Below are 21,739 nucleotides of genomic sequence, written 5' to 3'. Positions count from 1 at the left end.
TCGAGTATCTGTGAGCTCCTGAAGGGCTGGCACTGTGTTTCATTTAATTTTTACTCCCTAGCACTTAGCACAGTGCTTGGCACATAACAGCATGCCATATAGTACTAAGGATAGCAAAAGCCCTACAAAATTAGGAATTGAAACCACAGGTAAAAGCAAAAGCAGTATTTTATATTGAATTAGTCCCTTTCATCAGAGGATATTAAAAGATATTAAATTATTTGACGAGTAATGCTTGTTAAACTTTGTTAACAAGGTAACTATTACAGTACCTATTTTACATAAAGGCAGCCTTGGAAAAGGAGTATAAGCCCTTAGAAGAGGATTTAGGCGGGAGCCCAAATTTCTAGATGGAAAGAAGGCAACATAGAAAGCCATTTAAATTTAGGGCCTACATAATGCCCTCTATTCAGATCTTCTGCAACATCTCAGTGACTGTGTTTCCAACCCTTCACCCTGCTGTTTGGTATCACATAGACTTAGTTTAAAGTGGAGACTTGAACCAAATTCAAACACTGGGGAATAAAATCTAAACCTGGAAGAAATCCTTTGTCTTAGCTTCTGAAAGCCAGTGTTATTTACTCCTAGATCAAGATCCTTATTATAATGGATTTTTTTTAAACAAATGTAACTTCATGGCAATGAATCCTCAATATAAAACTCCCCAATCAGGCCAAGTCAATCTCTTTAAAATTTTCCCAACAGTCACAATTTATAAAACATGTAAGCCAAACCCAATAAATCAAGCAAATAGCATTGCATAATGGAGGCTTAAATATAGAACAAGACAAGCCAGAAAGGTTCAATTAAGTAAATGCTGTACATATGTCTAGCTTTGGTGAGGTCAGTATAATATATTGGGTTATTTTAGTATAAAGCCAAATAAAATAAGATAATTTAATGATTAAATAAAAGAGAGGAAGAAAAAGAATAAAATGAATACTTTAGGAAAATAAAGTGGGCAAAAGAATTTTTTAGAACAAACTAGAGTTTTGAATTATAATATAGCCTTAGCAGAAGCTCTTAAATAAGAAAATAGTCAGGAAAATAGAAACTCTCTTTTCTTCTTATCTTTCCTTTTTTTTTTTTTTAAGTAAGCTCCATGCCCAGTGTGGAGCCCAATGAGGGACCTGAACTCACAACACTGACATCAAGACCTGAACTGAGATCAAGAGTCGGATGCTTCACCGACTCAGCCATCCAGGTGTCTCAAAACTCTCTTAACAATACAAAAACAGAGTGAAGTTCTCTGAACAGATAGAAAATAGTATTGTAATTGTGATCTGTAAATCCCAAACTACTCTCAGATAATTAATATATAGCAAAAGCAAAATGTATGCAAGGAAAGTTACCATATTGATATTAGGCTATTGAAGGAGTGTATAACTCTAAAACATTTGGGTATATATTTTTTTATTTTTTATTTATTTATGATAGTCACAGAGAGAGAGAGAGAGAGAGGCAGAGACACAGGCAGAGGGAGAAGCAGGCTCCATGCACCGGGAGCCCGACGTGGGATTCGATCCCGGGTCTCCAGGATCACGCCCTGGGCCAAAGGCAGGCACCAAACCGCTGCGCCACCCAGGGATCCCAACATTTGGGTATAAAATGAAAAACTCATCTGATCACTCAGATATTTTGTCTATACAATTGCAAAATTGTAATATTTCAAGTTATCTGAGTGGTTTCATGAACTTATATTTTTCCCATGAGTGTTCCATTCTGGCCAACCTTTTCTACATCTTTGCAGTAGAAATGGAATCATATCAGTTAGGAATAAGTTAACTCATGTATGCATAATACAATAGCCATAAGCACATGTCCATAATGGTCATGCTGTCAAATTAATCATTATTAACTTTTCTAATATTATTTGCTGCACATTCATTTATTTTGTTCTTCACTACTGCTTAGTAGCAGGAAAAAACAAACACCCTAACTGGCCTCAAATATTTAAGATATATGTATCTGAGAAATTTTTAGCAAAAAAAAAAAATCTGTTCATGAATATATTGGTTTTTTTGCATTGGGAAAATACAGCCATTATTTAATTTTACCCCACCAAAAACAAAAACAAAAAAAAAATTTCTGTATAACTTGCTCATCCTCATAGTCTCAGGGCATAACTTTGAGGATCACTGGGGTGCCTAGCTGGCTCAGTCAATAGAGCATGAGACTCTTGATCTCTGGGTTGTAAATTTGAGCCCTGTTAAGTGGGAAGGTCACTGAAAAAGAAATAAAATCTTTTAAAAAAATAAATAAATAACCTTGAGGATTACTTCTCCAGTCAAATCAGATTTTCACCAGTTTCCAAATACCTTGTGCTTTTTCATCTGTTTTCCTTGGCCCATTTTATTTATTTATTATTTTAACAACTTTAAGCACATGATAGGTATTGGACACCATGCTGGATGCAGGTAACAAAAGACATAAACACACACACAGTTGGTGCCTTTATGGAGCTTATGATCTTCTGGGACAGATAGATATTCATCAAGTCATTCTATGAATGAGAGCTAGAGAACCTCTGTTGGAGGCTGGGAGGGATCTCAGGGAAGGATTCCCTGAGAAAGTGGCACTTGAGCTGGGGTCAGAAGGATAACTAGGAGTCAGCTGGGTGAACAGACAGTGGAAATGGTTCCAGGCAGAAGGAATGGCTTACATAGAGATCATAAAGCAGGAGAGAGGGTATTTGCAACGGAGACAGGCCAACATGTCTGACTAGACCAGAAAGATAGGGGTGCATTCAGGTGAGGCTCCAGAAACAAGGTAGAAGCCAGACTATGTCCCCTGCAAGGGCCTTCCAAATCAAATTAATACATTTTGTCATATGCTAAAATGTCCCTCCCCACCCTTCAGTGAATGTCTTCAAAATCCCACCCAGCCTTTCTCAAAAGTTACCTCCTCCAAAAGCCTTCCCCATTTTTTTCAGCCAAATATGTTGTTCCCTTCCTCTATGCTCCAAAGCTCTCTTATAATATCTGTGTTGTCTCATCTATCCCTTTCTGCCTTGTATTATGATTTTTACACATACCTTTCTCCCTTGTGCACTACACAGTCTCAGGGATGTGAGCTTATTCACCTTCATATTCCACACATACGTAATAAGTGCTCAATAAGTGTTTTGAATAGGTTGCTCCTCATACTGATCAGGGCTCCTGGTTCTGATTGACGTTCAACAATTTGCGTCCCTGCTTCTTTACTATCAAAAGCGTGAGTGAAAGCCAACAGTACTCCTGTGCTGTCTGCAAAGTGTTTGACAATCTAAGGTAAACTGGAGACATCATATACCTGGAGATATGGCTCAGAGATGTGAGGGTCAGGAAATATCTGACAGTTCAGTGGTCCCCCTCTACATTTGTATGGGGCTTGGCAGCTTTGAGCATGTTGTGAAATTTCCTGGGATTGCCATGTGATCCTGAATACAGGTGACCTCTACAGGCAGGTGCTCACTTTAACCAGGACCAACTTCCACATATGTAAGAACAATGGCTACATAACTCTAAGCAATTCTATAAGACTTGTAAATAATCAGTGTCTAGGCATTGGGCTAGAACAGAAAAAACCATAGGAGGCATGGAAATAAAATCAGTGTCCCTGAAGACTAGTACTTAGCTTTTGAGAAAAGAATGATTATTTCTTGTCCCTTTTAAAGTATGGCTTTAGGAAAAAAATAAAATAAAAAATTAAGTATGGCTTTAGGGACGCCTGGGTGGTTGAGTGTCTGTCTTAGGCTCAGGGTATGATGTGATCCTGGGATCCTGGGCTTGAGTTGCACATCGGGCTCCCGCAGGGAGCCTGCTTCTCCCTCTGCCTATGTCTCTGCCTCTCTCTCTGTGTTTCTTATGAATAAATAAATAAAATCTTTTTTAAAAAAATAGAGCATGGCTTTATTAAGCACCATTCAGTTAAATGGTATGAATTCAAGTCATTCTTATGTGCCAAAGAAAAGAAAAACTATCATGAATGATATTAATGATAAACTGTCCTCTGAATTATAAAGAGTACAACTTTTATTTTATTTTATTTTTTTTTTAAATTTTTTTTTTTTATTTATTTATGATAGTCACAGAGAGAGAGAGAGAGAGAGAGGCAGAGACACAGGCAGAGGGAGAAGCAGGCTCCATGCACCGGGAGCCTGATGTGGGACTCGATCCCGGGTCTCCAGGATCGCGCCCTGGGCCAAAGGCAGGCGCTAAACCGCTGCGCCACCCAGGGATCCCAAGAGTACAACTTTTAAACACAAAGTGACCATTCACAAAAACCAATATAGCAAGGTAAAATGAAAATAGACCAAAAAGACCGAAGAAAGAGAGAAAAATGTAAATAATGTAGGAACACAGAGGTTAAATAATTTGTACAACATCACACAACAAATAAGCAGTATACCTAGGATTTGGGGCTAGATATTGTGGCTGTCCAGAGCCTGCATTCTCAACGGGGGTGAAAATTAGTTCTTGGGGGTGGAGGGTTAGACAATTTTAGGCATTACCATGGTCTGTGGGCTTCCAAAGGGCCACACAGTACATAAACAGACATATAGGAAGTCCATGGTATTAACATTTCATGGGATGAGGGGAATCAGTTAGGGAAAATAAATCTAAAAGGTCTCCTTGTGGGGGGCAGTAATGAAGACAAGGTTGAGGGACACCTGGGTGGCTCAGCGGTTGAGCATCTGCCTTCAGCTCAGGTAATGATTCCAAGGTCCTGGGATCGAGTTCCGCATCCAGCTCCCTATAGGAAGCCTGCTTCTCCCTCTGCCTATCTCTGCCTCTCTCTCTGTTGTCTCTCATGAATAAATAAAATCTTAAAAAGAAACAACAAGGTTGAGAGACACTAGAGCTTGTGTTGTCAACTCCCATGCAACAATGCCTTGCAATCTTTGTGTTACATTTTTTCTTTTCTGAGACAACACTTTGACAGGGTCACACTTACATTTCATTAATAATGTGGGTTCATGAACCGTATAACAATGTAGATTCACAATCTGCTAAAATGTAGTGGTTCTGAAATAGCTAGTTTAGCTATCTCCAATTAATCAATTACACATTTCTCAAATAAAACAGAATATACTGCATACACAGAAGTAATACTTCTGTTAATATTTGTCTTTGTTACATGACTATATGTTCCTATGACCAAAGATAATTCTAGGGAAATTTATGGAGTTAGTACAGCTTATCCTGGCACTTCCTCTGTTACCTCGCAACTCATCATTCCCCCTCTTAATTCTCTCTTTTTTCATCTCCTCCTCTTACTCATTTATTCATTAGACCCATAAACATTTATTGAGTACCCCTTGCAATTTCATCCACTCCTATGATTTTAGTGACAACATATATGCTAATGTGTCTCATTTATTTAATGAATCTGAAAACTCTAATCCTAGCAAAGATTTCCCCCCTGAAGTTCCAAAGGACCAGACTGCCTAGGAGACATTTCGTCTTTAAGTCCCCCAAATCACTTCAAACCCAACATATCCATAATGTAGTCATCTCTTCCATATGTACTTCTCGTCTTGGCTTCTCTCTTTCAGGGGTGATGACTGCATCCACCTAGTCACCTAAACTAGAAATCTGCAAACCTTTTGTCACCAAGTCACCTCCAGCCAGTGACCAAGCCTTGACAATTATGCTTCCTTAGTATCTCTTAGACCTTCCTCTCTAGTCAAACTCTTGTTCCTAAATGTAGACTCATCGGCTCTGCCTGGAAAACTGCTCCTGGCTTTCAAACCCTTGAATAGCTGTCCATTGCTTAAGAAATATAGATCCTCTAGACCTGGCCTCTGCGTACCTATCTGCATTGGGCACACCATTCCATTATCACTCAAGCCCTGAACCCTTGAAATGTGTTACTTATTTTTAATATTGTTACTTTGAAAATGTTTAAATCCAGAGGCCCTGAATTGGCTTATATGGATCCACCAGTTACCTTTGTTATATAGATCAGAAAACTTGGAGGAAAAAAAAAAAAAAGAAAAGAAAACACGGTCTTTATTTGTTTTGCTCAAGCATGGATTCCTATCTAAAGTGTACCCTTCTGTCTTTTTAAATTGTGCTCTTCTTGAAAGCAAGGACATTAGACAAAATATATTTCTATCACTCCTGCAGTGCCCTACATGTAGTAGGTGCTCAATAAATATATTTTAACAAAGTCACTATTGACTATTATTTTACAGACTTGCATGTTCTTTCTCTTGGAAATAAAATTATGTTATGAGACCACAGTATTTCTTATTCACATAATTTGATGGGAGGAAAGACAAAATAAACTATAAATTCAATTTACAGACTTACTTATTGAGGAAATTGAGATATTACTAAGTAAAATATAGATATCCATGCTGTTTTTTTCAAAAGATAAATATGTAAAAATATAGCTATTGTTAAAACCAGTTTGTGACATGCTTTCTCAGTTTACTTAATGCAATTATAGCTTGTAATCAATATATAAACAACAGAATTCCCAAGAAACACATAAATCTCTGAAAGAAATTAATGAGAATAAGCTGTTTTTGCTAAAAATTTGGGACTTTAACCAAAACATATATTTTAATTTTAGAAGGAAAAAGAATACATTGAATCATAGTTACCCAGTAGCTTCAAGCATATTTACCAAATCTAAATTCATTACAAGAGATATAAATACAAATAAACATGTAATTATCATTAAAAATGATTTACATTATAATTTTAATTCTTGAGAGACCAATATTTCTTTTGTTTTGTGAGGGAATCTCAGGATTTTCTGAGTTCAAAGGCCCAGGTTTTGGCCTAATACCAGCATGGAATGAAGACCCTATCTTACGAAATCCTGTACAGTAAATACATCCTATCTGCTCTCTTACTCTCTCTCTTTTTTTTTTTACTAATTAAAGGCCTGAAATTCCCGTTGTACCAGATCCACAGAAATATTTCATTTGTAAATCAAAACTATCCACTTTGGTGTCTAGAAAATTCTTAGAAAATTTGAAACTAGTAATAAAATTGGACTTGCAGAATTCTTGCAGTTATCAGCATTAGCAAGTAATGTAAATACAGTACCTATAAAGGACTTCTCCATATGCCCATCTACACTTATGTTTATCAACCACTAGTTCATGATTATTCTTTTCCACCTTAAGGGCACACTCCCGTTTGCCATTTACTATTTTGTCTGAATATACCTTTATTTCTAGTCTGATGCTATGTTCAGAGTGCTCAAAAAAGTGTGTTTTAATATGTGAATAAATCTGGGAATACCTCTATATCTTTTAAATCAGAAATACATGAATAAAAATATTTCAGTAAATTGTAAAATTAGGCTAGTTACTGCCATATCTCTCAAAACTCTGTAAACAGTGGTTGGGATGATTAGATTCTTTGGAACATATTTTAATTAAAATTCACATGCAGACCCATGTATAAATATATATTAGACCATGTAGTCTCCATAGATTTATTGGTTTTAAAATTATCTAAGCATTTTCAAGGATTGAAATAAATATAGTCCAAAGCACTAATACTTCATTCATCATGAAAGACTAAGTTGCTTTATGAAAGTATGGAATAGGCCCTTCACCACATGAAAACATTTTATGTGTAACCACCTCTCACAAATACTGTACTTCTAGTTCTTGCTCTATCATGGAAAAGCTGCAATAAGCAAAAGCAAACACCTTTGTGGTAATCAATAAGTAGCATTAGTGCTACATATATTATAATTCCAACTAAGTTGAGTCTGTTTTTGTTTTATGTTCCAATGTACAGCATTCGTATTCCATGATGTCAAGAGAATGAAAAATGTGCTGTTTATAAAATGAAGTGTTGAGTTTGCTTTAAATATCGCATCTTACAAAAGCACTCTCAGAATGGGAAAGCACATCTTCAAGTTTAACATTATAATATGTATTGGAAAGGGATAGAAATAAATTATTTATTATATACATATTATAAAAATATTTAAAGACAAAACCAAAATACATAATTCCACAAAGCCCCCAAGATTGAACTGCTATGGTTTTTAACATTCTCAACCAGCCTTTATTTATATGCCAACATAATTTTTACATATTGTAATGATGGATTAAAATAAACTTTTATTTTTGCAAGGTAGAGTTTAGGTAGTGTTTTAATGTCATCTGCAACAATTCGCTTTATTATTGACATAGAACTCCAAGATAGAGCTGCCTTTTTTTTTTTTAAGAGCCATCTAATTTATTTGAACAGTGCTTACTTTTGGCCAGGTTTTGAAGATCCATTTATTAATTAGAAATAAGCTGACAGATGAGACAGGAAAAAAAAAACCCTATTTATTAAAATCAACACACCTCCTCTTTTACTTCATTTCCTGGATTCTTGACTCTTTAATCCAATTAGCATCAGGCTGTAGAATATGAAAGAGAATCTGCACAATCATTACTCAATTAAAAGTGCTTTCTAATGACCTGTGTGTCACCCTTTGCTCCAGCATTGTTACTTTTTCTTCCCGTCAGGAAACAAAGCAAATCTTTTCTTTTTTTAATTGCATGAGAAGGATGATTTTAGTTTAGTTGTAGATTATTAGAAGTAATGCTAAACTAACAAATCCTTGGTGACCGCAGACAGATCAGTGGTTGCCCTGAGGACAGAGGGTAGGTAGGATAAAGGTGAGGGAGGGAGAAATCACCCACCAAGGGCACAAGGAAGCTTGGGGAGGTGATGGATATGTTCACTGTCTTCATCAAGCTGGTGGTTTCAGGGATCCATACAGATGTCAGCCCTTATCCAATTGTACACTTTAATCACGATGTCTTGTCTGCCAATTATCCCTTTATAAAGCTGTAAAGAAAAAAGTATTTCTGTTATAAAAGTAAAAGTAATTATCAAAAAAAAAAAAAAAAAGAGGTGCCTGCATAGATCGGTAAGTTATGCATCTGCCTTCGGCTCCGGACATGATCTAGGGTCCTGGGATCAAGCCCCACATCCGCTCAGCAGGGAGCATCTCTTCCCTACTCATCCTTTTTCACCATCTCTCTCTCTCTCTGAAATAAATAAATAAAATCTTTAAAAACAATTTAAAGTAAAAGTAATTCTCAAGTGATGGTTTATGCCATGTTCCTTAAGGTGTAAAAGGTTTTTCCCTCTACCTCATTTTATTTGTGATATAAATTAGAAAATGCAGGAAAGCTTACCTAAGGCATGCACAGCTTTCTATGTATTATTTTGCTTGTTTTCTATTATTATAATGCATAATTGCATTAAAAATGCAAAAGCAAAGGACTTTTAACCAAAAACTTTAGAAATGCACTAAAGTCATACATTGTTTTGAGTTCACAAATCATCTTTTGCTGATTTCTTTATGATCTTGGTCTTTGATTCTTTTGTTCTTCAGTTTGGCGATTAAAATTTAAAACCTCACATTTATTATTTTTTATACTCCCCACTTAAGATTAATTATGATTGTTTCATATTTCCATTATACATACTTAATAAATTTCAGTCTTTCCCTGGATAAGAAGAGAGTGAGATGTCAAACAAGATTCTTAAGGATGACTTTACAACTGTCACAACTCTGGGAGAAATTGCCCCTCATTATGTATCAAGTGACTTTAGTCTAGAAAGGAGCATAAATTTAAAAATAAAAAAAGGGAGAAAGAAAAGATGAAAGAGAAGGGGAAAAGGGAGTACAAAGAAAGATGGGTAACTTAAGCGGAATTGTAACACATGTACAGCACTCCTACTTTCTTATAGGGACATATTCAAGTAGTTCGGCTTAACTGAAAGGCTTGTCACCTTCTGGGACAAGCAGGTCCCCCTGCCAGAGAGAGAGCCTTCATTTGGGAGGAGCAATCTGAGAGGATGTGTTCAGCCTTATACCTCAACCACTATACACATATTTTTATCAGGCTTCAACATATATGGAAAAACCGTGCCTGTTACAGCATTGCAACAAAACATCTTAAAATCGTGCATTTATAATTCCTTAAGGTAAACTGATGTGTATCATACTTGGCCTGACCCAGCCAAATATGCCTTAGCATAAGGCAGTAAAATTGCAAACTGGAATTTTGAAATTTTAAGGTTTTGAAATGCAAAGAATCAAAATGATTAAATACTGACATCAACCACAATAAATTTTTATTCTTCTTATATTAAGCCGAAAAATTCCAAAACACATACAGTAGTTTCCCACAGTAACTGAGATATAGTGAAATCTTTATTCTAGATCTTTTTTTTTTTTTTTTTTTTAGCAAATTAGTTCAGCATGGCACATGCTGGATTCCACACAGAGGGCATATTGCTTGCTGAGCAATTTGCCCTACAGAATAGTTGCTATGCTGCCTTGCTTCAGGCAAAGTACTAAACTAAATTTCTATTTCCCATCATCATTGACAGTAGAACAGCTAGAAATTAAAGATTTCAAGATACATTATAATGCTTTCCTTAAAAAAATATTTTATACACAAAACAGCAAAAGTTTTTTTTTTTTTAAGATTTATTTTTTTCTTTTAGAGAGAGTATGAGCACACCAGCAGGAGGGTGGGGTAGAGGAACAGAGAGAAAGGGAGAAACATAAGCAGACTCTGCACTGAGTGCCCAGCTGGAGGCGGGGCTCTATCTGAGAACCCTGGAGATCAGGGCCTTAAGATCAGGACCTTGAGATCAGGACCTGAGCCAAGACCAAGAGTCAGACATGTAACTGACTGCACCACCCAGGTGCCTACATAGCAAAAGTATTTTATTTTTTAAGATTTTATTTATTTATTTATTTGAGAGAGACAGAGATAGTGAGATAGTGTGAGAAAGCATGAGTCAGAAGGAGAAGGAGAAGCAGGCTTCCTGCTCAGCAGGGCTTCATCCTAGGACCCTGGGATCATGACCTGAACTGAAGACAGATGCTTAACCAACTGAGCCACCCAGGCTCCCCAACAGCAAAAGTATTCTTTTTTTTTTTTTTAATTTTATTTATTTATTCATGAGAGACACAGAGAGAGAGACACAGGCAGAGGGAGAAGCAGGCTTCGTGCAGGGAGCCTGATGTGGGACTCGACCCCCGGTCTCCAGGATCAGGCCCTGGGCTGAAGGCAGACGCTAAACTGCTGGGCCACCCAGGCTGCCCAGCGAAAGTATTCTTAAGAAAATTCTGGAGGGAAAAATACATTCTTATCAATACTAGATGAGAACTATGTTAATTTTCTTACTACTTTCCCCATATTTTATATCATTGTAAACTGATATCAAAATCCATTTTATTTTAAATATTGGGGCACCTGGGTGGCTCAGTCGGTTAAGCATCTGCCTTCAGCTCAGGTCATGATCTCAGGGTCCTGAGACAGAACCCCACATTGGGCTCCCTGCTCAGCAGGCAGTCTGTTTCTCCCTCTTCCTCTGCCCCTCCTCCCTGCTCATGCTCTCTCTCGCGTGCGCAAATAAATAAATGACAATATAAAAAATAAAAATATTAATGATCTTAGGCTTTCCAGTTACACTGAAACTTTTTAGTATACACAGGTTTCATTGATTGGCACTTGTGGCATGTTTGTGATTTTGTCTATACTTAAGTACCTCACTTTAGCAAGCTGGAAAAGCCACAACATCTGCTTGTAACCTGCCTGGTTTGACTTCCTACAAAGTAAATGTAAACCAGTGGTTTAGCATTATGTTGAAAGAGATTTACATGCATGTCACAAAATTTGGGGTCACAGGCTACTCTCATAGCATCTTCTTCCTACAACTGACTTTTGGTACAAATAGTTTGCTTCAGTAAGTTGGGAGAAATAGACAGGGGCCTGGAACTCAGGGAAGGTATAGCTGTTTGTGCAAATTGTGGGAAATAACTACTCAACTTCTTTTTATTTATTTATTTATTTATTTATTTATTTATTTATTTATTTCAGACAGAGAGTGTGAGCAGTGGCAGTGGGGGAGTGGACAGAGGGAGTGAATCCCCAATCAGACTCCCTGCTGAGTGTGGAGCCCATCAGGGGTCTTGATCACATGACCCATAAGATCATGACCTGAGCCAAAACCAAGAGGTGGACACCCAACTGACTGAGCCACCCAGGTGCCCCTCTACTCAACTTCTTACGACATTAAGACAGTTTACAAGAGCTTCAGAACATTGAAGCAGTAGGTAACTGGACTATTTGCTTGTTCTTTAGTGCTAAAATGTTTATATGACATGACACTATCTTGCTGACCAAGAAAAATATCTATACTAAGAGAAAATTAATCTGAGAAAAAATCATCTGCTTTTATATATATATTTTTAAAGATTTTATTTATCAGAGAGAGAGAGAGAGGCGGAGACACAGGCAGAGGGAGAAGCAGACTCCATGCAGGGAGCCTGACGTGGGACTTGATCCCAGGTCTCCAGGATCACGCCCTGGGCCAAAGGCAGTGCTAAACCAGCTGAGCCACCCAGGCTGCCTGCTTTTATATATTTTTTAAAAGATTTTATTTATTTATTCATGAGAGGCACACAGAGAGAAAAGCAGAGACACAGGCAGACAGAGAAACAGGCTTTCCACAAGGAGCCTGATGTGGGACTCGATCCCAGATCCTGAGATCATGCCCTGAGCTGAAAGCAGACACTCAACCACTGAGCCACCCAGGCGCCCAGAATCATCTGCTTTTAAACAGAAGTGTGAGATTAATAAGTGAAAAGAAGGTATTGTACCTGTACTTTATATATATGATTTTAGTAAAGCATTCATATGAGCACATCACTAGTTACACTCCAGTATAATTCTACACTTGACAATATTTTAATCTTCCTTTTTGAAGTAAAAGTCATGTATTTAAAGATTCATACCTCTAAGGTTAATTTTCACTTTATTTCTAGTTTTACTCGTTTCTCTGTTTTGATAAAATGTTCTCCATTTTTCACCCTGAAAACTGAGGGTATTTATTACCATCAAGGTCACCTTTAAAAATATTAACTTTGAATCTACCATCCAATAATATGTCTGTAAACTCTAATCCTCAACTGAGAAAATAAAAGTATCACATTAAATTGAGAATTTACCATTTGACACAGGAGCAGATTAGCAAAACTCAAGTAATTAGAATATATGACATGCTGCATATAATTTACACTTTCTTCAATGGTTTAAAAACCAATTCAGAATTTCACAGTGTCAGGGCACCTGGGTGGTTCAGTTGGATGAGCATCCTTCTAGGGCTCAGGACATGATCCAAGGGTCCTGGGGTCCAATCCTGCATAGGGCTCTGCTTCATGGGGATCCTGTTTCTGCCTCTCTCTCTGCTGCTCCCCCTGCTTGTGCTCTCTCTCTCTCTCTCTCAAGTAAATAAATAGAAAATCTCAAGAAAAAAATTAATTTCACAGTGCTTGTTTCTCACCACCGTATTCAATCATCATTCATTCCAGCCATAGTTACTGAGGTTACTATGTACTATGCAGTATACTAGGCACAACAAATGAAATAACAAATGGATGCACATGCATAGACTCCAATCTCTAAGAACTTGCATCAAATAATATCAAATGGGTACTTAAAAGAGTCACACACCAAAGCTTTGTAGTCAAGGGCATGTCGGGTGTTGGAGAGTTCACGGTGCATACCATTACCTGAAGCAAGACCACATTTTCTGCTGCTCTTTTAATCAGTTCTTAATTTATTTACTAGTGCCCATAACTTAGTCAGTTTGAATTGATTTATTCAGTAAAACTTCACGTAACCATATGAATGCTTTACAGAAGTCAAACACATAAAGAGTAATAATTTCATCTATTCGTCTTATAGTTCCGTTTAAAAGTGGTTAATTTTTTTCCTTTGATTTTTTTAGCATGAATGTTTTTATTGATCATCAAAATAGTGTATGTCATTTATATATTTTGCTTGCTCTGACATATGTTCAGGGTTTTTAAGAGCAGGTGAGTTCAGCGTACCAGTCATAATGGAGGAGAATCGCTAGACTGTTTCCCAAACCTGTTATTTCCCAGTAGGAAGTATGAGGTCATCTGTCTTCTTGACCCAGAAGGCACAAATTATCCAACTATAGAGAGAAGAGTTTTTCTGTGTATCTGGTATCTAATTTTTTTTCTCGACTCAGATTTATTCCGTGAGAAATAGACCTGATATAGCTGAGAGAAATGGAGACAAAGGCCCAAATAATTCTGGAAAGTCTAGCTTCATTTACATTCTCTCCTCTGATTGTGCCTAGGCCTGATGATTGGGAGAGCAGAGGAGTAGTGGAGTTAGGGTCACACAGGCTGGAGAGCAGGCTGTCCCGGAGAAACGCTCCTGGTCAGAGTGGCACACGGGGCCCCTAGCACTGAAGCACCACCAGGCCAGCTGACTTTGGCAAAAGAGGCTGCCCTCGGGCACAGTGCAAGCTGGGGGAGGGTGTGAGGTTTAATTCATTGTTTTGCTACCATCCACTTTTTTTTTTTTTTAATTCAACTTCCCAACATACAGTGCTACCCTCCACTTCTTTTCCATTGTTTCCTGAGTTAAAGATACCACCTGTTTGGGACACCTGGGTGGCTCAGTGGTTAAGTGTCTGCCTTTGACTCAGGGCATGATCCCAGGGCCCTGGGATCGAGTCCCACATCAGGCTTCCCATGGGGAGCCTGCTTCTCCCTCTGCCTGGGTCTCTGACTCTCTCTCTGTGTCTCTCCTGAATAAATAAGTAAAATCTTAAAAAAACAAAAACAAAAAAACCACCTGCTTGCTAAAAATCAGCCCCTGATGTCATAAGCGAGGAAGACAGCGTCAGGATTGACCTTGAAGTTTAGGCTGCAGAGGGAAGAGAGTGAGGGTGAAGGAAAGAGATCGTTCATAAGAGACAATTGATGATGAGTTCTAATGGCATGGAAAGATTGCTGGAATCGAGGTAGTAAAAGAAATGAGGTAAAAAGGTAAGAAAGTGGAGGAATGGAGGTGGATGGCAAGGGGTTCTGAGGGGAGCCAGTTTAAGTTTCAAGTGTACAGTAGGGCCACAGGAGGAAGTGGCTGACACCGTGATGGGCAGTCTTTAAAGGGACACTGCGAGGTGGGAATAACAACACCTTTCATCCCCGGTGCCAGATGCCTTTCAGGACATGAAGAGGGATAACTGCACCACTTCCATGGAGGGATCCATTATCGCCTGGTCTCTAGGAGATGGCATTTGTGACATCACTCACCTAGTATCAACATAGGTTAATGTACAAATAGGGACTTATTGGCTGAGATATCTATGTTATCTGTATCTTTTAGGATTTTCCCAATGGACCAAGTGGAACATGACCCCCATCTAACTCATGACTCACTCACCTAGAGCTACAGACCACAGCAGCCTTACAGTTGAACACCCTGCCCACTTAGGGGTGAGACGGGGTAAACTGTGGCCCATGAGGGCTTTTTATGACTGCCTATGAGCTAGGAATGGTTTGTCCATTTTTAAATGGATGGGGAAAAAATCAAAAGGAGAATAATATTTTGTGAGAAGTGGATACTACATGAAATTCAAATTTCAGTGTCCCTAAATAAAGTTTTATTGGAACACAGCCATGCCATTTGTCAGTTACTGTGGCTAGCTTCTCTCCCACTACAAGGGCAATGTCAAGAAATTGAGACAGGGAGCACATGTTCTGCAAAGGCTGAAGTATTTACTATCCGGCCCTTTATAGATAAAGTTTACTGACTCCTGCTGGAAGCATTAAAATAATCTTTAATTTATTTATCCTTTGGAAAAAAGCTATCTGCTGTGCGTTAAAGGACCCTCATCAAAAAGCAAGATGTTAATCACGGGAGAGACCATTGTATGACTAAGAAAAGGGATTGGCCAGTGGGATTTGGGGTGAGGGAAGTACCGGGGTGGCTGTGTGCTCCCTCTGTGGCTGCTGTGGGACCAAAGTGTGCCGAACAGGATGGCCTGGGACAGTACTGAGGGAGATCAGACCCAATTTAAACCTTTGTACTACACATCATTAGCCAGTTACCCAGTTCCTTTGAGTCTCAGCTTATTATTACATGAAGTGGGATAGAATCATTACCTTACTGGATGGATGACATGTGATAACCTTTACAAAAGACCCTGTATGGATAAACCTGCAGTAAGTGTTAGTTTCTTTTTTTCCTCTTTAGCAGTAAGATCTTAGAGAGTGAAATACAACTTACGTCACCACGAGACCAGTTAACACACTGCAGTAATAAGAGAAAAAAATTATTTTCATCTTATAATCTTCACACTTCAGAGGATTCAATTAGAAACTATAAAGAAATCTCAGCCTTTACACGGAGTCAAGCAGGAGGAATTAAGGGAATATGGTGGTGAAAACACACCGTGCTGTAACCTGAATATCTCAAATTAGGGGCCAGTTTAATACATTATAGTATAGCCAGGTGCCTGAATAGTATATAGTTATTAAAAGAAAAGTAACAGTGTTTTTAATGACACATGCAAAATGTAAAGATATAATACTTAGTGAAAAAAAAGCAGAATATAGGGACACGTGGGTTGCTCAGTGGTTGAGCATCTGCCTTTGGCTCAGGGCATGACTCTGGGATCCTGGGATCAAGTCCCACATCCAGCTCCCCTCAGAGAGCCTGCTTCTCCTTCTGCCTATGTCTCTGCCTCTCTGTGTCTCTTGTGAATAAATAAAATCTTAAAAAAAAAAAAGCAGAATATAAATTTTCTATCCAATACAAGCTCAAGTATATTTAAAGGGAAAAACACAAAAAGAATAGTAAGGGATAAATAGTACTTGAAGTTTTTTTAAAAAAATGGTTTTATTGAGATGTAATTCATATTCCAGGACACAGACTTTTAAAACAAAACAGGAAACTTTAAAAAGATTTGGACTTGCAGTATGGTGATTCCAGCTACCCTCACACTGAGCCTGGGGGTAGGCATGGTTAGTTTTTTAGAAAAGCTTTGTAGGGAGCACCCATTTAGTTCAAGCTTTCAAATCCTTCATTTTGTAGCTAAAGAAACTGAGCCTCAGAGAAGTGAAGCCTAAGAAAGTGCAGAACTAGAACTTTAGGCCTCAAATTCAAAACCCTAAAACATTCAAATTATTTAAATCCTCTCCCCACCCCCCCATTCAAAGATAGCTGCTATGCCATCGCAGTTAAAGTATAAATGCATATTTAGTACTACTAATCCTTTAAAACAGTTTTCCTCTGGCCAAGTTTCTCTATGTCAACTTTTATTCTTCTTTATGCTTTTCTCTTCGTCTGTGTACCCAATACATGTGCTGTGTTTGCGAGCCTGTGGAATATTTTTGTAAAAAGCCCAAGAAACTCAAAGGGCCCTTTTATTGGCATTTGTTGGAATCTCTGACCTCATTTTTAAATTTAAAATTTAAATTCTTTCCTCTTCAAAGTTTGCCTCTTTAGAAAGTACTTAGAATCTTTCCTTTTAATTTTTCAAGACAATAGTTACTTTTAAAAATCCCTACTTCCCTCCCCAGCCCTCCTGAAGGACAAGCTGGGCTTCTCTCAAACCTATCATCCCCTTCCCCCAGTAAAGAATTCCTGCCTAGAATTTAAATTAAAAAAAAAAAAAAATCAAAAAATAAATAAATAAAATAATTCTCTGCCACAGGTCATTAAGGATCTTACTTTACTTTTCTGAAACCTTCTCTTGCTCCTTAGAAGCTACCACCAGTTACATGTATCTTAGCATAGCAGCTTTGAACCTTGCTTGCACTTTAGAGTCACTTGGGGGGCTCCTAATTTATTTTTACTGAGATAGGGACATGAGTCTCATCTCCAACCAAGATTGACAACCTCTGCCTTGGATGAATAGGTTAAAATGAGTGCGTTTTTCTAAGGATTTTTTTGCTGTAAAGTAAGTCCAATTGGGAAATTAAAAGTTTTGACCTTTGTAAAAGAAATTTTATCTGGTGTCATTCAGAGCTGGAGGAAGTGTCTTTTTGGACAGGACCAGTGAAATTGTACAAGTACATGTTCTTGTTAATTAATTATTCCTTCATTAAAAACCTACACTATGCCAAACACTAGAGATTTGCATATAGTCCCTGCTTTCAAGGGGCTTACAACCTAGTAGTAAGAGAAAAAGTATATCAGGAAACATGGCGAAGCACCGTATGTACTGTGCTAGAGGCATGGACATGCTTCCTCTGAGAGAATATCTTAAAATCTAATTTCAAGCATATTAATAGAATATATTTTTGGAGCTCCTGGGTGGCTTAGTTAAGTGTCCAATCTTGGCTTGGGCTCAGGCCATGATCTCAGGGTCCTGGGATCAAGCCCCAAGCCAGGTTCCACACTCAGCCAGGGTCTGCATAAAATTCTCTCCCTCTCCCTCTCCCCACCAGCCCTCTCACTAGTAAATAAATACATAAAATCTTTAAGAATATATTTTATCACAATATATCTAAATCAAGTTTTTAAAATGTAGTAATTAGAAACTATAGGAAAGTTGTATCAATAGCAAATGGAAAGTTTGAAATTGAGGTCAAACTTAAGGGTGCCTTGAAACAACAAAAACTTAAACATTGGTTTAAGACATTAAACATTGGTATAAAAGATAGAGCAAACTCATTTTGGTAGATGATACTTAAATTATTCAGAATGGTAAGGAAAAGATAGTGACAGAATTAGATTGAAAGCAAATAAGCAATGAAAAGATAGTGACAGAATTAGATTGAAAGCAAATAAGCAATGAAAATACAGGAGAAAGGGCCAATAGGACAGACCAAGAATAGAACAGAGACAATCTGTAGGGAAGGGAAAAAGAACAGGAAAAACAAAGTAAAAGACTGTCTCACGAAGAAAGCATAATTATTCCAAAATAGAATTAAAATATAGTTGAGAATAACAGAATGATCAATTAAAGGGAAGGAAAAAAATGACAAATTTTAAGGAAAACAGATTATACATAATTGCACAGCCGTTAAAAATAGTTGCTATTGCCAAAAAATAGCAGCCCCAGTGGCCTAGCAGTTTAGCACTGCCTTCTGCCAGGGGTGTGCCCCTGGAGACCCGGGATCAAGTCCCACGTCGGGCTCCCTGCATGGAGCCTGATTCTCCCTCTGCCTGTGTCTCTGCTTCTCTCTCTGTGAGTCTGTCATGAGTACATAAATAAAATCTTTTTAAAAAATGCTATATAAAATATACCTTTTTAGCTCATTTAAGAAACATTATTTTCAGGGTGCCTGCATGGCTCTGATGGTTGGATATTTGATTCTTTTTTTTGTTTGTTTTAAAGATTTTATTTATTTATTCGCGAGAGAGACACACACAGGCAGAGCAGAAACAGGCTCCATGCAGGGAGCCCTACGTGGGACTTGATTCCCGGTCTCCAGGATCATACGCTGGGCCGAAGGCAGGCACTGAACCGCTGGGTCACTCAGGGATCCGCTGGATATTTGATTCTTGATTTTGGCCCAGGTCCTGATCTCAGGGTCCTGGGATTGAGCCCCATGCGAGGCTCCATGCACAGCCTTGAGTCGGCTAGAGATCCTCTCTATCCCTCTTCCTCTGCCCCTCCCCCTGCTTGGCACTCACTCGAGCTCTCTCTTAAATAAATAAATAAATAAATAAATAAATAAATAAATCTTAAAAAAAAAAAAAAAAAAAGAACCATTATTTTAGGAGTAAGTAGCCTGAAAATAAAAACTTCTTAAAGGGGTACCCGGCTGGCTCAGTCAGAAGAGCATGTGACTCTTGATCTCTGGGTGGTGAGTTCACATTCCACAAGGGGTATAGAGATTACTTAAATAAATAGAACTTAAAAAAAATTTTAAAGTATTACAAAAATATCTGTACTTAAAATTTAACATAGTAAAAAAAAAAATTTTAACATAGTAAAAATCAAGAAAAAGCCAGCAGTGAAATCAAGTCAAATGTACTAGAATTTCAGTAAAGAATCGGGGTAACTTGTTCTTTATGAAATCCTCCAAAATTCCTCCAAACTTCTACCAATTTCTACTATAAAGAGATCCTGAAATTATGCCTGGGATCTCTAAAGCTTTTCAGCCTGGCAGTGATACCCCATTATAGACACTGATGGAAAGTCTACTTAATGTAACACTCACCTTAGTACCACAGATATATTATACCACATTGCTGATAGTATGTTTATACTACTAACAATTTATTAATAAGACTTTTTTTTTGCATTTGTAAGTATATTAAACTGCTATATTGCTAATAAAGTACAGATTTTTGGTCACAAAAGAAAGCTGAGTTAGGCTGTTGTAACAACTGTTTCAGTGCTAGGTATATTCTTTTACAAAAATTTGTAAAGAGATACTGCTCCTTAGCAAAGTAGTCCACAATATAGTTTTGGCAGAAGCACTACATGTAGGGAAGTCACATCCATATCCAGAGTGTCCAGTCTATTAGGAACTAATGCTGCCCCTTCTATGATGGAAATGGTCAAATATAATCAACCTGCCACCAGGTGTCTGACCACACTGGAGAATGGTGCTGTCCCTAGAGGGGATTCAGTATTGGTCTCTACTGTTGGCAGATTGGGCACTCAGTGGGGGCCAGAGTCCGGTCAGCCATGGTGAATGGAAGTCTATGTTGCCTCCATGGCCGCATTGTTCATGAATCCACAAAAGTCAGTGGGGAGTGAGGTGGATTGGGAGCCACAGAATGGGTCATCCTATCCACTATCCACTATTATCCACATAGCATTGCTTCTGATCAAGGGACTCACTTCATGACAAATGAAGTGGGGTAATGGATCCATAAAATTTGCCAGCCTTACCATGTTTCCTGCCATCCTGAAGCACTTCACTTGATAGAATAGAGGAATGGCCTTTTGAAGACTCAGTTATGGAACCAGCTAAGTGGCAAAACCTTGCAAGGCAGCGGTTTAGCGCTGCCTTCAGCCCGGGGTGTGATCTTGGAGACCTGGGATCGAGTCCCACGTCGGGCTCCCCGCATGGAGCCTGCTTCTCCCTCTGACTGTGTCTCTGCCTCTCTCTCTCTCTCTCTCAATAAATAAATAAATCTTAAAAAAAAAAAAAAACAAAAAACAAAAAAAACCTTGCAAGGCTGGATCATTGTCTCCAGGCAGCTGTTTAGACTTTAAATTGGTGGCCAATATACTGTGCTGTTTCTTCCGTAAACAGGCTAGATGGGTCCAAGAATCAAGAGACAAAAATTGGTGTGGCACCACTTAATACTAACCCAGTGATCCAGTAGCAAAATGTTTGCTTCTTGTCCATGTGACGTTATGCTCTGTTCTAGAGGTCTTAGCTCCAAAGCAAGGACTGCTTCTATCCAGAAGACACAGCAGTGATTACGCGGACTGGAAGTTAAGACTGCCACCTGGCCACTTGGGACTTCTCATTCCTCTGAATTAACAGTTAAAAAAGGGAGTTACTATGCTGGGAACTGATTGATCCTGATTACCAAGGGCAAATTGGGTGACTTACCACACAATGAAGGTAAGGAAGAGTATGTCTGAAATTCAGGAGATCCCTTAGGGCTTCACTTAGCATTATGTATGCCCTGGATTTAAGTCAATGGAAAACTATAATGATCGAATTCTGGCTGGACTGTTAATGGCCCACATTCTTCCTAAATGAGGGTTTGGGACACACTACTGGGTAAGGAACTATAACTAACCAAAGTGCTTGCTGACGGCAAAAAAAATATGGAATGGGGAATACAGAAGAAAGTAGTTATAATGATCAGTTATGACCATGTGACCAGTTACAGAATGAAGACCATAATTTTACAAATATTTCTTCCTTATTTTGTGATGAATGTGTTTGTGTGTATACATACGTATGTGCGTATGTACCTATCTCTATATCTGTTTTCCTCCCTCTCTTATTCCCTTAT

General features: G+C 38.2%; 1 long non-coding RNA gene across 1 annotated transcript; it reads right to left on the bottom strand.

Moving 5' to 3' along the window:
• Positions 1 to 8,131: 8,131 nt before the first annotated feature.
• Positions 8,132 to 15,093, bottom strand: LOC111093226. The gene is made up of 2 exons (XR_005381086.1): positions 14,995 to 15,093; positions 8,132 to 8,798 (listed from the first exon to the last, which is right to left on the bottom strand). It is a non-coding gene; the product is annotated as an uncharacterized LOC111093226 (long non-coding RNA).
• Between the last annotated feature and the right edge of the window lie 6,646 nt (positions 15,094 to 21,739).

Source organism: Canis lupus, chromosome 29 (genome assembly GCF_011100685.1).
Source record: "Canis lupus familiaris isolate Mischka breed German Shepherd chromosome 29, alternate assembly UU_Cfam_GSD_1.0, whole genome shotgun sequence".
In the NCBI taxonomy this organism is placed as follows: domain Eukaryota; kingdom Metazoa; phylum Chordata; class Mammalia; order Carnivora; family Canidae; genus Canis; species Canis lupus.
The sequence above is the reverse complement of the archived record's forward strand: the minus strand, read 5'-3'. Positions and strand labels throughout refer to the sequence as shown.